Source organism: Oncorhynchus gorbuscha, linkage group LG02, assembly GCF_021184085.1.
Source record: "Oncorhynchus gorbuscha isolate QuinsamMale2020 ecotype Even-year linkage group LG02, OgorEven_v1.0, whole genome shotgun sequence".
NCBI classification, from domain to species: Eukaryota; Metazoa; Chordata; class Actinopteri; order Salmoniformes; family Salmonidae; genus Oncorhynchus; species Oncorhynchus gorbuscha.
The window spans coordinates 42,375,568-42,397,530 of NC_060174.1; the positions used below are offsets into that span (position 1 = coordinate 42,375,568).

General features: G+C 44.6%; 1 long non-coding RNA gene across 1 annotated transcript in view; it reads left to right on the forward strand.

The window, feature by feature from the left end:
* LOC123992825 overlaps window positions 1-3,426 on the forward strand; it is a 100,435-nt gene extending 97,009 nt beyond the window's left edge. The window contains exon 4 of the long non-coding RNA XR_006831315.1: window positions 3,115-3,426. This is a non-coding gene — a long non-coding RNA (uncharacterized LOC123992825). The remainder of the gene's footprint in view (window positions 1-3,114) is intronic.
* The last annotated feature ends 18,537 nt before the right edge of the window (window positions 3,427-21,963 follow it).

Below are 21,963 nucleotides of genomic sequence, written 5' to 3' on the forward strand. Positions count from 1 at the left end.
ACAAATCACTTCAAAAAGTAGGTTACCTTCGCACGTTCGTCCAAACTCACCCCAGCATCCGAACAATGGTCTGTGCACCCGCCAACTTTCCTTCAATAGGTGAGGGAGCGAAACATTTTATTTTAAAAAATTCATAATTTCTCAAACTAAGTTTGTACCAACAGATATAGCCTACTGCATCCTCCAATTGCAACGTCTGCTTGTTCCCACACATTGTCTCAAGAACATTTTCAATGTTTTATACCCTCAAACACCAAGTTAGGCATATCCCATTTCAAAAATAAACCATTATCACTGTCAATTGTGTATGATAATTATGAATGTTTTACCAGTGAAACCCCCAAACTGCATCTCCAATCATTTGATCCCAATCAGTTTCATGGGAAGATGCATTTAGATCTTCTCCAATGACTGTTTCCTGAGCCAATTAGAGCAGATGGTGTTAGCAAACTATTAGACTTTCTTGTATGGAAGTGTGCATGCGGCGAATGTGTGCCTGTGTGTACGTGTTATGTGTGAGTCTATGTGTTGGAGTGCCAGTGCATGCATGTGTCAGTGTGTGGGTAGAGTCCAGTGTGGGTGCATAGAGTCAAAAATAGTTCATGCAGGGTCAGTGCAGATAGTCAGAGGACCCTATTTGGTGAACTATTTAGCAGTCTTATGGCTTGGGGGTAGAAGCTCTTTGGGAGCCTTTTGGTCCCAGACTTAGCAATTTGTGTCTGCCTGGTATAGAGGTCCTGGATGGCAGGGAGTTTGAGCCCAGTGACGTACCAGGCTAAATACACTACTCTCTGTAGCGCCTTGCACTCGGATGCTGAGCAGTTGCCTCACCAAGTGGTGATGCAGCCAGTCAAGATGCTTTGAATGGTGCAGCTGTAGAACTTAAAGTATATATCCTGCCTAGTGGCACGTGCTGTTGAGGTTTGGCTGCATGCAGGACTGTGACAGTCACAAAATGTCTTTAGCCGGTGAATGTCAAGCAAATTGACCGTTAATTAACAAAATCACATTTAGCCTCTCCTGGCTAATAAATCCATGTGATATAGGATACACCTTCACAATAAATCCATTGTTAATTTTAGACACGTCTAAAGTGGCATGATATGAAGAAAATGTAGTCTATTTCAGAAGAACAGAATAGCACACTAAAGTTGTCGTTATGTTAGGTCCCGATGTGGCTATGCCAAATAGCGGTGGGCTACACTAGTTTCTTTAGCAGACCAAGCTTGCTTATAATTCCATGGCATTTCTTTATATTATTTTATATTATAGAATACAATAGAACAACGCTGAATAAAATTGAAATATTCTCTACAAACGATTTGAGGGAGCTCACACACACTATTCTGTGTTGAGCGGTTAACAAAGAAATAGGTATTCCTATATGCTTAATTTAGAGTTATTAATGTAACTTTAGTTGTTCTACAAACAGCTATATGTTTTGATTTGAAATAGATTGTAAAGCTGCATGATAGGATTCTAATAATGATTTGAAAGAAGTTGCTTGAAAGGCATGAGCTCTGTTTTGTTTTTGTGCAGGCTGTACACACTCCAATAGTCTCTCATTCACAATTTAACAAGCACTTGATAATGCCTCGGATTTCATGGCGGCATCCCCTTTGTGGCCATAATGCACCCTAAAGAAATCCATGCCTTTTGCGGCCCGGAGTGCTGCCTGTTGTGCCCTTCTCCCTGAGTGTGCTGCGCAATCGGAAGCCCTCTCACTCATATGGCTCTCCGTCACGTTATCAGGTCTTTCTCACAGGCTACAAGTGAAGACAGACACATTGAGGACGCAACTGCGCGCGTCCTTATCCAATTCCGAGGTGCATATTGGAAGAACTGTCGACATGTACTTTTTGTCAGCCAACAAGATGAGTAGGTCTAACGAACAGCAAAAGCACCAGCCTATGTCAATCTAAACAAAAAATAAGTTAACATTTATATACAAATATTATTTTAATAAAGGCTTTAGATTTATGGCAGCATAATGCAGCATATTATTATAGAATAATATGTGATCATTGCTACAAAAGTCAACCTATTCTATTCTATGCAAGAAATATATATTCCAAACATAGTCTGGGACAGGTTAATACAACCACTAGCATCAAAACACCTTTTTTATGCATTGTTGCTGACTCAACAAATCAGAACATTTAGCTTAAAATGTTGATAAACTAGGCTATTTATTCACATTATAAGCACAACAATGTGCACATGGTAGAAGGCGATAAGCGCAAATGTTCCATTAACGGAAAACACCAATATCAAAAGTTGCCACAAATGCAATTATTTATCTAATGCTTTTATTATAAAGGTGCATTTTTATGGTGAAAATTATCTTCCCCCAACTTGAAACTCACGCGCTGTTTATGTATGCCAGTTAGGTTCTACATCCCTTGTAGAGCGGATTAATGTGCTTAATTTTCAGAAGTTATATGACCACTTTAGTTGTGATACAAACCTTATTAAAACATATAGGCCTATGGGTTAGGCTACATGAGGTGTGCTACTATGATTCGAAAAAGTCTCAAAAAAAGGCATTGTTTCTTATGCTGGGCATCATTCACAAGCTAATATTGTCATGCATTGTTATATAGCTATTTCCCCTATGGTGGGCATGCTAAATCTTGCAGGGCCATTTAGTTTTCATCGACAGCAGAAATAGTTTAAAACCAGAGAAGGAAAGTGAGTTGTCATCAATCAAGCAGCCTGGATGATGAGCAACAGACCCTAAGGCAGGGCGCTGGATTAACTGTTTCTAGTAATCATTGTCATTACTATAATGGGATCACATTTACATAAGGCTCAAAGCACTTAATATTGTATGGTAGTAAGTCATCACAATCAAAACCAATATGTGCCTGATATTTTTTGGCTTGCATGAATATGGTTTGTTTGGTTTGAGCTCTTTACTGTGACCTTTGGGACATATTTCTCACAAACAAACATGGTATGTGTGTCTCCCCGTGCGCATGCTTGCATACCTGTGTTTGTGTGTGTCTGCACGTGTGCATGCCTGCATCGCTGTGTGTGTGTACATGTGTGTGAGAACCACAATTAATGCCTCCTCTCCTGCCCTCCTGCCCTCTCTCTGTCATCTCTACATAGGACAGTGCATGGCGACTCCTGTACCCCTGCCCTTTAGCATTCAGCCTCCGTGCAGCGGTGTACGTCTCATTTCCGTTGCTGCATGTAGCTCTAAACGGCCAAGGATATGAGAAGAAAGAGATATGTTATGTGAACCATGTGTGACTCCCGACGCAGATGGAATGAAGGGCAAAAAATAGGGGAGCTCAAAGGATGCTGCGCCCCTCCAAACTTTCCATCACTCCATTCCTCCATCTCTCCATCACTCCATCTCTTCATCACTCCATTCCTCCATCACTCCATTCCTCCATCACTCCATTCCTCCATCTCTCCATCTCCCCATCACTCCATCTCTCCATCACTCCATCTCTCCTTACCTTCAGCTATACATCTCTCTATTCCTCCATCTCTCCATCACTCCATTCCTCCATCTCTCCATCTCTCCATCACTCCATCTCTCCATCTCTCCATCACTCCATTCCTCCATCTCTCCATCTCTCCATCACTCCATCTCTCCATCTCTCCTTACCTTCAGCTATACATCTCTCTATTCCTCCATCTCTCCATCACTCCATTCCTCCATCTCTCCATCTCTCCATCACTCCATCTATCCATCACTCCATTCCTCCATCTCTCCATCACTCCATCTCTCCTTACCTTCAGCTATACATCTCTCTATTTCTCCATCTCTCCATCACTCCATTCCTCCATCACTCCATTCCTCCATCTCTCCATCACTCCATCTCTCCTTACCTTCAGCTATACATCTCTCTATTCCTCCATCTCTCCATCACTCCATTCCTCCATCTCTCCATCTCTCCATCACTCCATCTCTCCATCTCTCCATCACTCCATTCCTCCATCTCTCCATCTCTCCATCACTCCATCTCTCCATCTCTCCTTACCTTCAGCTATACATCTCTCTGTTCCTCCATCTCTCCATCACTCCATTCCTCCATCTCTCCATCACTCCATTCCTCCATCTCTCCATCACTCCATTCCTCCATCTCTCCATCACTCCATTCCTCCATCTCTCCATCACTCCATTCCTCCATCCTCCATCAGCTATTCCTCCATCTCTCCATCACTCCATTCTCCATCTCTCCATCACTCCATTACTCCATCACTCCATTCCTCCATCTCTCCATTTCTCCATCTCCCCATCACTCCATTCCTCCATCTCTCCATCACTCCATTCCTCCATCTCTCCATTTCTCCATCTCCCCATCACTCCATTCCTCCCCATCACTCCATTCCATCTCTCCATCACTCCTTACCTTCAGCTATACATCTCTCCATCACTCCATCTCTCCATCTCTCCATCACTCCATCACTCCATTCTCCATCCATCTCTCCATCACTCCATCCATCTCTCCATCACTCCATCACTCCATCTCTCCATCTCTCCATCACTCCATTCCTCCATCTCTCCATCACTCCTTACCTTCAGCTATACATCTCTCAATTCCTCCATCTCTCCATCACACTGAAATGCCTGTTACCTAGATGCTGGCAATCTATAATTAATAATCATTTGATAGGTGCTTATACACATGTGGGAAATGGAAATGTGTTGTTTTTGCATATCCCAACTCCCCCTGAGACACCTTTGGAGAACTGTTCTGATCATTGAGTCCTACTGCTTAAATACAGATAACTGTCAAAATAAATGAAATGAGGGATACAAAGTATATCGAAAGGGTGTGTGTGTGTGTGTGTGTGAGATTCTTATGGGAGATTCTGGAGCGTGCCTGAGACCACCATCAACAAACACCAAATGATGGAATTTCTCATGGAAGTTCCAGACACTTGAATCAATGCCAAGGCACATTGAAGATGTTCTGGCAGCTCGTGGTGGCCCAACGCCCTATTAAGACACTTCATGTTGGTGTTGACTTCATTTTGGCAGTTACAGTACCTGTAGATAGACACACATTTGTCCCGTGGTTCAGTAGGTCGAGGTTGGCCCTTGCAACGCCAGGGTTGTGGGTTCAATTCCCACGGAGGACCAGCACAAAGAAGTATGAAAATGTATGTACTCACTAGTGTAAGTTGCTCTGGATAAGAGCGTCTGCTAGACTAAAATGTGAATGTGATATAAGGTGTTGATCTCTATTTTGGCTTTACTTACTCTATTTAGGTCACACAGAAACCCAGTTGCTCTCTCTTTTCTTTAGGGCCCAGTGTTATGATATTGGGACGCAGCGTACTTTCGTAGGAGTAGCCTATACAGTATCTCTACTTGCACACTCATCTTCTGCACATTTATCACTCCAGTGTTTAATTGCTATATTGTAATTATTTTGCCGCTATGGCCTATTCATTGCCTTAACTCCCTCATTTGCACACACTGTACATATACTTGTTCTATTGTATTATTGACTATGTTTGTGATTCCATATGTACCTCTGTGCTGTTGTTTGTGTCACACTGCTTTGTTTTATCTTGGCCAGGTAGCAGTTGTAAATGAGAACATGTTCTCAACTGGCCTACCTGGTTAAATAAAGGTGAAATTTAAACAACAGTAGCCTATACAGGGATGAGTCTTCACACATGACAATGAAATCCATGCTGGTTTAACGCTCTTTTTAATTTTACCTTTATTTAACTAGGCAACTCAGTTAACTTATTTTCAATGACGGCCTAGGAACAGTGGGTTAACTGCCTGTTCAGGGGCAGAACAACAGATTTGTATCTTGTCAGCTCGGGGGTTTGAACTTGCAACCTTCCGGTTACTAGTCCAACGCTCTAACCACTAGGCTACCCTGCCGGTTACTAGTCCAACACTCTAACCACTAGGCTACCCTGCCGGTTACTAGTCCAACGCTCTAACCACTAGGCTATCCTTCCGGTTACTAGTCCAACGCTCTAACCACTAGGCTACCTGCCGCCTCTCTAACCACTAGGCTACCTGCCTCTAACCAACCACTAGGCTACCTGCCTCTAACCACTAGGCTACCTGTCTCTAACCACTAGGCTACCCTGCCTCTAACCACTAGGCTACCCTGCCGCCTCTACACTCTAACCACTAGGCTACCTGCCTCTAACCACTAGGCTACCCTGCCGCCTCTACACTCTAACCACTAGGCTACCTGCCTCTAACCACTAGGCTACCCTGCCGCCTCTACACTCTAACCACTAGGCTACCCTGCCGCATCTACACTCTAACCACTAGGCTACCCTGCCGCCTCTACACTCTAACCACTAGGCTACCCTGCCGCCTCTACACTCTAACCACTAGGCTACCCTGCCGCCTCTACACTCTAACCACTAGGCTACCCTGCCGCCCTGCTCTCTGACTTGTTATTCCGTTGGGATTCATTCCAACACTTTCCCGACATTCATGCAAATCATATTCACAGTAAATGTTGCTAATGTCATTTACAATCAAGTACAATCACCACAAGGTCATGTATCTGCATTCGAAGAGTTTGGTAAATTCGTTTTTATTGTTTAAAGAACTTATGAAAGAGATTGGTGTGTTTTTTTCACTATCTAATCAATGACAGACATGTATTTGTTTAAACTCTATCACTTGATGGTTTCATTTCAGATGAGACAAATAATCATGTTTTTTTTTGCAAAATGCTATATATCTGCCTCACTATCGGAGAAATGAGTAGTACAGCTAGGTTTTACACAGTCAATTGTAACACATAACTACATTTTTTAATCAACTGTACAAATGATACATTTGTGACAACAATATTTCAAAATAATATTACAAAAATGAATCAATACAGTGATATGAGATCTGTATGTAAAACATTTACATTTGACATGTTAGTCATTGATCAGATGCTCTTATCCAGAGTGACTTACAGTTAGTGCATTCATCTTAAGATAGCTAGGTGAGACAACCACATATCACAGTCAAATGCAGTATATGAACATTCCATTCAAACTAAACAATGGATATATGTGACTCACCACCTGGATTCGGTCTTATGTAGCAAACTGTGAAATTGTGTTTTTTACATTGGATAAAAGTAGAGTCTCAAAGCTACAAAATGGGTTATCATACACTACAGTTGAGGAACAATGGGAAAGTAATTCTGCTTTGAAAGTTGATCAACTTGTAAACTCACTTTTGAGAAAATCGCCGTTGAATGTTTTGGGATCTAGTGAAGAGCTCTTCTTTGTCGACACCCATTCAGCATCGTTCACACCCTCTTAAGCTTTAGCCCCACCCATCTCGTTTCGCTCTCGGAGTGCACACTCAACGCTCTCGCCGAGGATTTTTTTAACCTCTGGATAACATGAAAACAGCCTAACCAGCTCTGCTGGCAACAATTTCATTAAACTTTTTTTTGCAGACGTTTACTGACATCTGCCATATTCAATGGGTGTTAGCTAACGAGCCAGCCAGCTAACGCTAGCTAGGTAAACAACAATGTACAAATTGCCAACAATGAACAAAGTGCCAGCAATGCCTAACAATGTCTAACATTAGGCTCTAACTAGAAAAGCAAACAACTCTGGGAAACAAATAATAACGTCAAAAAGGGATTCAGCCAGCTAACGTTAGCTAGCTAGCTAACAGTACAGTTTAGCTTAGGACATATAGCTAGCTAGCTAGGTAAACAATGAACCTAGCTGGGTAGACAACGTTTAAGATCACACACGTCACGTAATGTTAGCACGTCACGTAAAGCTAACGAGCCAGCCATCTAACATGAGCTAGTTTTGCAAATCAAACACATTTCAATACACACCAAAAATCTATGAATAAAACATCTGAGAACAGTAATATTTTACGCACATATGAAGGTACCCAGAAGCAATCATTTCTGGTGAAAAAACACATGACAAATTGGTGCATTTCGAGTTTTGGAAATAAAGTCTTCATTTGTTTGAATCCAGTCCTTGCTGCGTTCATACAGGTATGACATAGATATAGGTCTTTTCGAGAGGATTGACTCCACATGTGACTTTTACATTATTAGCTCACACATACTACTATTTTAGTAGCTTCCCTTCTACATTCCCTCATATTGTCTGATATGAGTAGCAGATAGATAGATCGACCAGACCAGATCGCAGCTAGCCGGATATGTTATCACAGATGATAAGGGGAGCGTCTCCCCTACCCTTTCCTCCCAGTGAGTGAGCGTGGGCCCGCAGCGGGAATGCCCTTTTTAGGCTGTCTGCATTGGGCCCTAGTTGTGTTTGTCTAGCCCTGGGATGGCCCTCCTGATCCATGTTAACACAGTATTAAATCATGACCATGTCCACAACATTATTATAACCTTGTTGATCCTGGCCATACTATTGTTCCAACTCATCCAAATCCCGCAGAGTTACGAGAGATATGCTATGCATACCATAAAACACACACACATTAGCATAACCCATACCTCTGTGCATCTCATACTTTACACAACAGGGGCATTATTGATTTAGCATCTTAGAGAAGAAGGGCTGATTTAGAATCCGTTTAGCCTTTAGATCACAATGAATAAGATTACATGGATATTGGGGACCTGATCTTTATCTCGCGTGCGTAATGTGAGACAGACAGCCGCCTGCGGTTGCAGCACAATACAGCCACTCAGCAGTTACAGTACTAGAACTGCAACACCGTTGCTTTCGTTTACAACCACCTACTGTAGCACATTGAGCCAATATAGCCTTTACGATTGAGGGTTATTGCGAAGCAGTAAGCACGGTAGCTTGCCCCTGCAACTGAGAGACGCAGGGTTGAAGCTAGCGTTAGTATTGTGTCACGTCAGGTTACAGGCCTCGGTTGGGGCTATAAAATACAAGCTGAATAGAGAAAAGAGGGATCGTTTAAATGAAGCCCTGACAACTATGAGGCCTATTGTCTGTGTATGTGTTTCAACGCACTAGGACTTCTAAGCCAGCTTCCTTTTAACCTTATTTACCTCAACCAAAGCATCATCAACCTCACCAGCCTACCGTGGTATGCGGTGGTGTCGGATTGAAGAGACTACTAATTAAGATTAAAATATGTAGATGCACTATTGTAAAGTGGCTGTTCCACTGGATGTCATAAGAATGACCAATTTGTACCTTGAGGTCTGCTAAATGACTTAAATGTAAATGTAACTACCTTGAGGAACGCCAGCGGCTTTGCATCCATTCTTTAGCTACTCTTGTTTATTATCAATGCATAGCTACTTTAATAACTCTACCTACATGTGATTAATTACCTCAATTACCTCAACACAGACACACATTGACTCTGTACTGGTACCCCCAGTATATAGCCCTGCTATTGTTAATTATTTTACTCATTGACACATTGACTCTGTACTGGAACCCCCAGTATATATCCCTGCTATTGTTAATTATTTGTTATCCTAATCTCATGTTTTTTTAGGTATTTTCTGAAAAACTGCATAGTTGGTTAAGGGGTTGAAAGTAAGAATTTCACTGTAAGGTCTACTATACCTGTTGTATTCGGCGCATGTGACAAATAACATTTGATTCGATTTTTAATGGCCAGCAGCTAATGAGAATGCTCAATTTCTGTTTGAATTCTCCAAACATTCTTAGAAAGAACAGCCAGGTCCATTCATAGAAGCCACAGCCTCAGCCTCAAGCCCCTCCAGCCCTTCGTTCCCATCAATCCCATACAAACTCTTGGCTGAATGAGACACACACACACACACATACACACACACACACATAGTGGTGGTCGGTGCCGTTTAAGCTTAGGGATGATTTTGTTTTTCATGAGCATGGCCTTATTTTTATTACAGCATGTTGGATGATTGTCATTCATATTCCATTCACCCAGCTCAATGTAACATCGATAGGTTTAGGCTACTACATTATACTAGAATTTGCCCTATACCGATCATGATGTTGCTACAACCTAGCCTACAAATTAAAGTTTCTGACATAGTTGCACAGGTCGAGAGACAAATTGGAGTAAAGATGACAGACACTGACACATTCAATACCGCCTTGCACACTCTTGCCTGCATCTAGCTGATGTAGGTGTAATCATTACTCCAAACAGTTGAAAAACTAAAACGAGAGTTTCTGTTGGACAAATCCATGTAGATCTGTCTCCATTTTGTTTCGTTCGCTTCCATTTAAGAAACGTTTTGCAACAAAATCAGCTAAATGAACACACCCCTGATCATAGCAGCCACATAGGCCTGCAGCATCATCACTTTGCTTGTTGTATAATTCCTTCTGTCATCTACTGTATGTGCTCTCCTCATCTCACCTTTTCCCTTTGCTTGTGGACTTCAGTGCATAACGCAACAGCTGTCTGTGCCACAACAGCTGTCTGTGACCAGGCAAAAACACTCTCCAAGCCAAAGCTTCATACCATAACCACTAAACAGCCTACATTGTTGTCACCATATTATTTAACGTCATAGTCAACATAGCTACTAGATCTAACACGTTAGTAAACCCACAATCCAATGCATGTGAACAATCACGCAGTACAGTGAAGGCTCCAGCAAGCAATTTAGCAGTTACACCGGTGGGATTTTTCTTCTATAAAACAAAAAGCTTACCTTGACTTAGAAGAGTTGCAGTGTTGGAGCTTACCTTGACTTGGAAGAGTTGCAGTGTTGGAGCTTACCTTGACTTGGAAGAGTTGCAGTGTTGGAGCTTACCTTGACTTGGAAGAGTTGCAGTGTTGGAGCTTGGAAGAGTTGCAGTGTTGGAGCTTACCTTGACTTGGAAGAGTTGCAGTGTTGGAGCTTACCTTGCCTTAGAAGAGTTGAAGTGTTGGAGCTTACCTTGACATGGAAGAGTTGAAGTGTTGGATAGCCTTAGCCAGCTAGCTAACATAAATAGCATTCCTCACTGTCAGGTTGTTGAGTAGGCTAAATTAGCTACATTAGTTAGCTAAGTAAGTATGTGAAAGGCCAACTGGAAGAGGAATACAACTAAATATAGCTAGCTCTCTATCGCACTGATGCTCCTCCTTCATTTTTTAACAAATGTATTTGTTCAAAACTGTTCAACTATTGTCTTTCTCTCTCTTTGAGTTAACTACTCACCACATTTTATGCACTGCAGTGCTAGCTAGCTTTAGCTTATGCTTTCAGTACTAGACTCATTCTCCGACCCTTTAATTGGATCGACAACATGTCAATTCATGTTGCAAGAGCTCTGATATGTTGGAGGACGTCCTCTGGAATGGAAAGAGCTGTTGAGGCCACTGTAGACCTTCCTTGCAAAACAGTGTGTTTTAATCAGTTATTTGGTCAGGTGAATATATCATTATAGATTTATCTAAAAAGGATAACTTTTTAATGTTTCACTATTTTAAGAAAATAATTGAGTAGAATGGTCCTCCCCTCCTCTGAGGAACACACACACACACACACACACACAACACAACACACACACACACACACACACACACACACACACACACACACACACACACACACACACACACACACACACACACACACACATACAAATCCTGGGGCGAGCGAGGCAGAGCTTCAGGTATGCTAACAACATAAACGCTGTGCTGTTTTAGCCCCGGAACATGAAGAGATTTTTCTGCTGTGGTTGCTGCCCTGAAAATGTCAAACCTGGGGGCTTTCAGGGATCGTCTTCCTTCCAACAATAGGAAGACTAATAGCTAGATCATCTCCCGTGACCACAAATGCCTCTCTGTACATGTTACTTATATTAGTAGAGCTTAAATGTGATTAAGGAGACTTAGCGTGCAGCTGAGTGACGTATGCAGGTGAGGAAGAGGGGCAGGGGATCCTATACTGTATCTCATGAGATCACCCTGACATTATCTCTCTTACTCACTATTTATTCCACTTTCTGTAGCTTTTCTCTAGCTTCTTTGCTCAATATTTTTTCTCTCTCTTCTCCCCTCTCTCTGTTCCTCCAGACACAAACACAGCCCCTCCGTCTCTCATACCCCAGCAGGGTAAACCACCAAGACCCGAAGAGACCCCATATTTGTCCTGTTTAGTCCTCATCTCTCTATGTCTTATCGTGCTACCTATGTGGTCCCGTCTCCACTACAAAGTCGTCTTCTAATGGGCCACACTCAGAGGGTGGAAGGGAGAAGGGAGAAGGGAGTGGAGTTGAGTGGAGAGGGTAGGCCCAGACCAGAATGCCTGCTATTTGGTTTCCCAATAGGGTCCGTGCAAGGCCCCTGCCATAGTCCTCCTCTGCATGTTCCCAGAGACACTTTACTAGCACCCTGATTATTAAACAACACACTTGAGCTGCCACTAGTCCATTTCAGCCGCATTATTATGGAAGATAGTCGCCATTGCTGCTGACATTATATTTTCCACTAGAGAGAGAGAGAGAGAGAGAGAGAGAGAGAGACAGAGAGAGAGAGAGACAGAGAGAGAGACAGAGAGAGAGAGAGAGAGAGAGAGAGAGAGAGAGAGAGAGAGAGAGAGAGAGAGACAGAGAGAGAGACAGAGAGAGAGAGAGAGAGAGAGAGAGAGAGAGAGAGAGAGAGAGAGAGAGAGAGAGAGAGAGAGAGAGAGAGAGAGAGAGAGAGAGAGAGAGAGAGAGAGAGAGAGAGAGAGAGAGAGAGAGAGAGAGAGAGAGAGAGAGAGACACAGAGAGAGAGAGAGAGAGAGAGAGAGAGAGACACAGAGAGACACAGAGAGACACAGAGAGACACAGAGAGACACAGAGAGACACAGAGAGAGAGACAGAGAGAGAGAGAGAGAGAGAGATAGAGAGAGAGAGAGAGAGAGAGAGAGAGAGAGAGAGAGAGAGAGAGAGAGAGAGACAGAGAGAGACACAGAGAGAGAGACAGTGAGAGAGAGAGAGAGAGAGAGAGAGAGAGAGAGACAGAGGCCAGAGAGACGGAGAGAGAGAGAAAGAAAGAGAGAGGAAAGAGAGACAGAGAGAGACACGACAGAGAGTGAGAGAGAAGTCAGAGTAAGTGATATGGAGGAAGACAGAGATCCTGTGTTTTGGAAAATCAGTTTGCAAAACGTCATTTTTTCTTGTGAAGTTGAGAGCATGCGTTTTGGAACACATTAGTTCAAGTGTACATCTTCCTCCTTAGATATTTATTCAACATAATAGACTATTAGTCCTTGCGCATTGCTGATCTGCTGACTTGGAAGTCCCAAAAACATTCAGCTTGAAGTCATTAGATGTGAACTTAACTTACTGCTGGCTGCTCTGTGATTACCCTATGCCATTCCATCACTTTGCCTTGATCACTTTTTCTCCCCCTATACATGCCACATCCTCTCTCTTTCTTCCTTTACAAACACTCTCGCTGTCTCCTTTCAATTTTCTCTCCACTTTTTACTTCATGGCGCGTGTCTTGAAAGTCAATGGATAAAAGACCCAAAGATCTTTTTGAACAGTCACTCAGAGACCACGGAACATTCAATCAAAGATGTCAATCAAATCAGACACTCACCAGTCTACAATATCTCCTCTGAATTCTTCTATCGACTCCTGGGCCTTTATTCTTAAAGCGTCTCTGATCTAGGATCAGTTTTTCCTTTCAGATCACAATAAAGAAGACCAATATGAACAACAGGGGGATCTGATCCTAGATCAACCCTACTCTAAGACGCTTTATGAACACAGGCCATGCTGGTTTTCAGCTCAGTCCCCCGCGCTAATGGCATAGAACAGTGATGGATGGAGTGTTCCTACTCCATACGATGATTGCTCAGTAATCTTGAAATATCAGTATCTGTCTCCATACCCTTCAGTCATCTAGGGGCCCAAATGATTTTTTACTAAATATGTCCTGTCTCTCTACCCTGCCAGCCATGCTAACAATTCTAGGGTGAGAGAACGTCCCATGAAACGTGTCTAGAACATTAATATAGGATATTCTGAGAACATGGTAAGTTCTGTTAGACATGAATAAAAATTACTTCCTACATGACTCAAGGGTATAGAGACAGATACTGATAAAAGGAGATCCTTTCCAGATGGATTGACTGTGTGTGATACTGAGCAACTATCGTATGTTGTAGGAACACTCCATCCATCAGTGTTTTATGCCATTAGTCCCGGGGACTTAGCTGAAAACCAGCCAGGTTTTGCAGCTTTCCCATGAAACATGTCTAAGAACATTCAAATCTTATATTTGGAGAACATGGCAACCATGTTCTGGGTAGGTTTGGTGGGATATTGATGGAATATTCTCCTAACCCTCAGAAAACTGGACACATTAATGTCCTTGCAACATTAATGTCCTTCCTTCCCATGAAATGTGCCTAGAACATTAAAGATGCACTATGCAGAAATCTCTATGCCATTTCCTGTTTGCTAAAATGCTAATAGTTTGCCTAATGTCAAAGTATGTGACAAAACAAGCAAGCACGGTGCAGAAAATCATTGTACCATCTAAACCGCTGTGAAATATATCTTCCATAACCCAAAATATTGTGTTTTCAGCTGTCTGAAGCTGGTCTACAAAACCGAAAGTACAAAACACAAAAAACAAACCTTAAGAACGGGAAGCATAGAAATAGTGCACATAAAACAGATCTACCACCATATGGGGCGGCAGTGTAGCCTAGTGGTTAGAGCGTTGGACTAGTAACCAGAAGGTTGCGAGTTCAAACCCCCGAGCTGACAAGGTACAAATCTGTCGTTCTGCCCCTGAACAGGCAGTTAACCCACTGTTCCCAGGCCGTCATTGAAAATAAGAATATGTTCTTAACTGACTTGCCTGGTTAAATAAAGGTTTAAAAAATATATATATATATATATACCGGGGGCACCGGTTCAGAGTCAATGTGCAGGGCACCGGGGTCGAAGTAATTATGTAGAGGTTAGGTAGAGTTATTAAAGTGGCTATGCATAGCAGCAGCGTAGCAGAGGAGGGGTACAAATGGTCTGGGTAGCCATTTGATTAGCTGTTCAGGAGTCTTATGGCTTGGGTAGAAGCCTCTTGGACCTGGACTTGGCGCTCCGTTACCACTTGCCGTGCGGTAGTAGAGAGAACAGTCTATGACAAGGGTGGCTGGAGTCATTGCCAATTCTTAGGTCCTTCCTCTGACACCGCCTGGTATAGAGGTCCTGGATGGCAGGATGTTTGGCCCCGGTGATGTACTGGGCCGTACACACTACCCTGTGTAGTGCCTTGCGGTTCGGAGGCAGAGCAGTTTCCATACCAGGCAGTGATGCAACCCGTCAGGATGCTCTCAATGGTGCAGCTGTAAAAACCTTTGAGGATCTGAGGACCCATGTGAAATCTTTTCAGTCTCCTGAGGGGGGGGAGTAGGTTTTGCCGTGCCCTCTTCACTGTCTTGATGTGCTTGGACCATGTTAGATGGTTGACGATGTGGACACCAAGGAACTTGAAGATCTCAACCAGCTCCACTACAGCCCTGTTGATGAGAATCAGTGCGAGTCCCAGGGTCCTTAGCTTCGTGATGAGTTTTGAGGGCACTATGTTGTTGAACGCTGAACTGTAGTTAATGAATAGCATTCTCACATAGGTGTTCCTTTTGTCCAGGTGGGAAAGTGCAGTGTGGAGTGCAATAGAGATTGCATTATCTGTGGATCTGTTGGTGCTGTATGCAAACTGGAGTGGGTCTAGGATTTCTGGGATAATGGTGTTGATTTGGGCCATGACCAGCCTTTCAAAGCATTTCATGGCTACAGACTTGATTGCTACGGGTCTGTAGTCATAAATGTAGGTTAGGGACTATGGTGGTCTGCATGAAACATGTTGATATTACAGTTGACCTGTTTAAAGGTCTTACTCACATCAGCTGTGGAGAGTGTGATCACACAATTATCCGGACCAGCTTGATGCTCTCATGCATGTTTCAGTACTTGTCTCGAAGTGAGCATAGAAGTTATTTAGTTCGTCTGGTAGGCTCATGTCACTGGGCAGCTCCAGATTGTGCTTGTAGTCTGTAATAGTTTGCCAGCCCTGCCACATCCATCGAGCGTCGGAGCCGGTCTAGTACGACTCGACTTTAGTCCTGTATTGACGTTTTGCCTGTTTGATGGTTCGTCGGATGGTAAAGCGGCATTTCTTATAAGCTTCTGGGTTAGAGTCCCGCTCCTTGAAAGCTCTGCCCTTTAACTCAGTGCGAATGTTGCCTGTAATCCATGGCTTCTGCTTGAGGTATGTACGAACAGTCACTGTGGGGACGACGTCCGCGATGCACTTATTGATAAAGCCAGTGACTGATGTGGTGTACTCCTCGATGCCTTCAGAATAATCCCGGAACATATTCCAGTCTGTGCTAGCAAAACAGTCCTGTAGTTTAGCATCTGCATAATCTGACCACTTTTTTATAGACCGAGTCACTGGTGCTTCCTGCTTTAATTGTTGCTTGTGAGCAGGAATCAGGAGGATAGAGTTATGGTCAGATGTGTCAAATGGAGGGCGAGGGAGAGCTTTGTACTCATCTCTGTGTGTGTATGAAGGTGGTCTAGATGTATTTTCGCTCTGGTTGCACATTTAACATGCTGATAGAAATTTGGTAAAACGGATTTAAGTTTCCCTGCATTAAAGTCACCGGCCACCAGGAGCGCTGCCTCTGGGTGAGCATTTTCTTGTTTGCTTATGGCGGAATACAGCTCATTGAGTGCGGTTTTGTGCCAACTTTGCTCTGTATGTAGACAGCTACGAAAAATACAGATGAAAACTCTCTAGGTAGATAGTGTGGTCTACAGCTTATCATGAGATACTCTACCTCCGGAGAGCAAAACTTTGAGGCTTCCTTAGATATTGTGCACCAGCTGTTGTTTACATGAAAGCATAGGCCCCCACCCCGTGTCTTACCAGAGGCTGCTGTTCTGTCTTGCCGATAGAGTGTATAACCCTTCAGCTGTATGTTCTTTTTCTTTTTATTTAACTAGGCAAGTCAGTTAAGAATAAATTCTTAGTTTCAATGACGGCCTAGGAACAGTGAGTGAACTGCCTGTTCAGGGGCAGATTTGTACCTTGTCAGCTCAGGGATATGAACTTACAACCTTTCGGTTACTAGTACAACACTCTAACCACTAGGCTACCCTGCCACCCCAATGTTGTTGTTCAGCCACGACTTGGTGACACATAAGATATTACAGTTTTTAATGTCCCGTTGGTAGGATAAACGTGCTTTCAGTTCATCCCATTTATTCTCCAGCAATTGAACGTTAGCTAGCAGGATGCAAGGCAAGGGCAGATTAGCCACTCGCGGCCTGATCCTCACAAGGCACCCAGATCTTCTGCCTCGAAATCTCTGTTTCCTTCTCCAGCGAATAATGGGGATCGGGCCTGGTCGTGTGTCTGCAATATATCCCTCACGGCCGACTCATTGAAGAAGAACTCCTTATATTCTGAGAACATGGTAACCACGTTCTAGGTCAATTCTGTTTGACATGGAATGGTCCCATGGAAACAGTCCTTGCACAACACTAGAACGTTAGGTAATGACCTAATGAGACTCCTAAGGCAACATTTTCTAAAGTTGTGGGAATGTTTGTTGTTAGCAGGGAGCCAGTCTCCCATGAAGCTACTTCAGAAACTCTTCAGGCATGAGGTCCTCGGTTTAAATCAGGGGGGATAGAGAGAGATGGTGGCCATGTTGAAAGCTAAAAACGGCACACACAAAAAACAGCTAGTCTCTCTGCTCCTGGAGAGATTGCCTGATCCCAGATCTGTCAGGGACTATAAGTTGATAAGACAGGACAAGCAGATCTAGGATCAGGCTAGTGGAGAGACTCAGCAACAGCAACCAGGTTGCATCCCACTATATATGGAATAGGGTGCCATTTGGAGTGCATCCCAGGAAACAGGGAGTGTAACCGTAGTAACCTCCTGCACTTAGACTTAGTAGTCACAGGCATGGTTCAGGGAGATGCAGCCTAGTAAAACCCACAGGGCCGTGTCTCCCCTCTCTCACTCCATGGCCCCAGGCCAGGGATGATGTGACCTACACAGGGGGAGGAAGGTAGAGTGGCGGGGGCGCTGGATGGGGATACTGCAGAAGCAGTGGAAAAAATGAAAAAAGAGTTAGGAGCCCGGGCTGAGAAAGTGCAAGAGGGGAAAAATGCTGAAGTACGCTCCGGCGGTGATAACGGCGTCATATCCCAGACTCTCTTACTGCTGGAGAGGCGCGGCGCCCACTTACAAGATGAGCTGGCTGCTAAATTACAGCTGACGCGTTACAGCACCCTGATTTATTCCTGCTTTTCACACTTCTTCAGATGAGTGTGTGTGAGCATACACACCGCATGTCTGCTGTGGTGAAGGGAGGGGTGTGTGTGTAGCACTGGGAGAGGACGTTTGGGGAAAGCTGCTGTGCTGCTGATGTTGTGGGGATGTACTGTAGTGCATTAGGCTTGTTTTCCTGCAGCCCCAGCCGTGTGTTCTGACAACATGTTTTACTCTCTTCCCACCCCTGATGTGTGAGTGTAACAGGGATACAGACCCACTTGACTGGCTGGCCCTGTACAGTATAGTTTAGCTCATCCTAGCATATCTCTGCTCCGCTTCGGCAGGGGGTAAGAATCTGTCTGTCTGACCAATGATCAGGGTTCTGGAGAGGATGAGTGTGGAAAAGAAGGGAGGGAGAGACCGAGGGAGAGGGAGAGGGAAAGAGTGTGACGAGTCTGAGGGCGGACAGGGGGAGAGAGGGGGAGGGACAGGGGGTGAGGGGGGTAACCTGAGAACCCCTACTGAGAAGCTGATCTCCATCACAGACCGAGGGAGAGAAAGGGGAGGAAGAGAGAGAGAGAGAGAGAGAGAGAGAGAGAGAGAGAGAGAGAGAGAGAGAGAGAGAGAGAGAGAGAGAGAGAGAGAGAGAGAGAGAGAGAAGACTACATGGGATGAGGAAATAGTTACACTTTTAATCTGTATGCACATCTAAAAATAGCCTCCGCCTTCTCTGTCTGCCGCTGCCCACTGGGGCACGCTTGTTAAAGTCTGGTCTACTTGCTGAGAAAGAGAGAGAGAGAGAGAGAACACTAGAGGCAGAGTTTTGGAAAGACTAACAAACAGAAGAGAGAAAGAAAGAAAGACAGAACCGAAGACAGAGCGCTGGGAAAAAGAAGCCGGGGAGAAAGAGAGGAAGCTTTCAGAGAGAGTGCGAGTGAGTTTATAAAGCTTTCCTCCCTCCCTCCCCAGTCTGTGTCTGCTTGGGGGATCGGACGTACAGCCATGCTTCAATTGTTCCCTCTCATTCAGCCATCATCCTTCCATCTATCCAGACTGCCAAGTAGCCAGTTGGGCTACGCACATCACCATTCCTCACCTATTTGGCCCCCGGGACTTTTTTGTGAGCTTTACTGTAGCAATAAAAAGCACCTAGCGCTTAGAAATGTTCAACAACAGACAGGATTTTACAGGGCCCGGTGGCAAGGACCTTCTCTGAGAGGTTCACCACACACACAGGCCATGAATCACATCATACACAACCACAGAGTCACCCCATTCTTTAAATGCCGGTATGCCTGCTTCCTCCCTGCCTTCCAGTCCCAGAGCTTGAGTCACGACAAGCTACTGTATCAGTGTAACCAGCATCCTGCTTCCGTCCCAGGCTGCATCTGACACGGCACCCTATTCCCTGTTTAGTACTTTTGACCAAAGCCCTTGAACAGGGTCCTATGGGTCCTGGTCAAACATAGTGCCCTAGATAGGGAATAGGGTGCCATTTGGGACGCACTCTTCCCAGTCTCTGTCCCAGCCGCGTGGCATGCCTGTAAAGGTTCAGTCTGATGTGTAATCTCTCTCTCTCTCTTTCTCTTTTTCACTCTCTCTCGCTCTCTTTTTCTTCAACCCCCCCTCCCTCTCTCTCTCTTTCTCCCCCCCTCCTCTCTCTCTCTGTTACTGCTATGTCTGTTGCGTCGCTCTTTTTCCGACTTCCAGGAATATGAGTGGAACAGGACAGTGTGCCCCTGTTTGTTTTGAGTGGGGATTTTTCCCAGCCTGCCAAAACCTTATGAAAGGCTTCTCTAACGCAGAGAGAGAGAGAAAGAGAGAGAGAGAGAGAGAGAGAGAGAGAGAGAGAGAGAGAGAGAGAGAGAGAGAGAGAGAGAGAGAGAGAGAGAGAGAGAGAGAGAGAGAGAGAGAGAGAGAGTATACTCTTAAAATAGCAGGATTCTGTCTAGGACTCCCTGAGTTATTGAGATCCTCCATCCCTGGAATCCAAAACAATATTTCTGTCTGTCCTATTCAACCTCTCATCTAGTACAAACAAATATAATATAATAGAGCACAATAGAATACAATATATGGAATTGCCCATCAATAATGGTAGAAATGGACATTGCTGATGGTATGAGATTTGATGGCTCTCTAGGCTGAGTGCTGGGTATCGCACAGTGTCATACCTCTCTTTCACATGGACCAGACTGGAACACATCTGGTTTAGGGCCAGTAGTAGAGGTGATGAACCCTGATGCTTCTGATGAGCACCTATAACAGTCTCTCACTCCCTCTATACACGCCCAGGTCACTTCACTCTCTCACTCCCTCTATACACACCCAGGTCACTTCACTCTCTCACTCCCTCTATACACGCCCAGGTCACTTCACTCTCTCACTTCCTCTGTTCACGCCCAGGTCACTTCACTCTCTCACTTCCTCTGTTCACACCCAGGTCACTTCACTCGCTCACTCCCTCTGTTCACACCCAGGTCACTTCACTCGCTCACTCCCTCTATTCACGCCCAGGTCACTTCACTCTCTCACTCCCTCTATACACGCCCAGGTCACTTCACTCTCTCACTCCCTCTATACACGCCCAGGTCACTTCACTCTCTCACTCCCTCTATACACGCCCAGGTCACTTCACTCTCTCACTCCCTCTATACACGCCCAGATCACTTCACTCTCTCACTCCCTCTATACACGCCCAGGTCACTTCACTCTCTCACTCCCTCTATACACGCCCAGGTCACTTCACTCTCTCACTCCCTCTATACACGCCCAGGTCACTTCACTCTCTCACTCCCTCTATACACGCCCAGGTCACTTCACTCTCTCACTCCCTCTATACACACCCAGGTCACTTCACTCTCTCACTTCCTCTGTTCACACCCAGGTCACTTCACTCTCTCACTTCCTCTATACACGCCCAGGTCACTTCACTCTCTCACTCCGTCTATACACGCCCAGGTTGCCAGCAATTACATTTGTTCAGACATTTGCTCAGACGACTTAAAGAGCAAGCGCATCGCCTGCCAAGGACAAAATTACAGGGGCACAATTACTCCCCGGCATAGCTGATAAATTACTTACGGGCCCTTTAAACTTCAAACTTCACAATGGCAGCGAAATCACAAAACTATGCTGGCTCTGATCTGTCTCTGGCTGGTTGGCCCCGGCATCGCAGCAGTGATGATTCACATACTCTCCGGGTGCCTTTTTACTGCCCTGTTGCCGTGGATGACGTCATTCTTCCCATTCGCAACCATAACTATTTTTCTTTTTTTATAATGGAACATCAGCTGGGGAGGGATGGAGGGATTGTACCACTGATGAGAAGGAGAGGTTATGGAAGCCTGCAGTCGAGTAGGAGCAGAAGCAGCGGCAGCAAGAGGCGTAAGGCCAAAGTGCAGCCCAGTGCTGACTGACCGAACCCCGACATTCTGACCAACCAGAACAGACACCATTCATAAATTCTCCCTTAGTCAGGAGATTTGCACATACAGGGTCGACTGAAGTGTGGATTGTGTGGAGTATAAATAAGGACCTTATAGCTTGTATAGCTATATAGCTATCACACACACACTGTCACACATGCATGCAGTCACGCACACACACCCACACACCCACACATGCACACACGCACACACGCACACACACCCACACACACACCCACGCACCCACACACGCACACACGCACACACACCCACACACGCACACGCACGCACACACACACCCACACACGCACACACACCCCCACACGCACACACACACGCACACGCACGCACACACACACACACACACACACA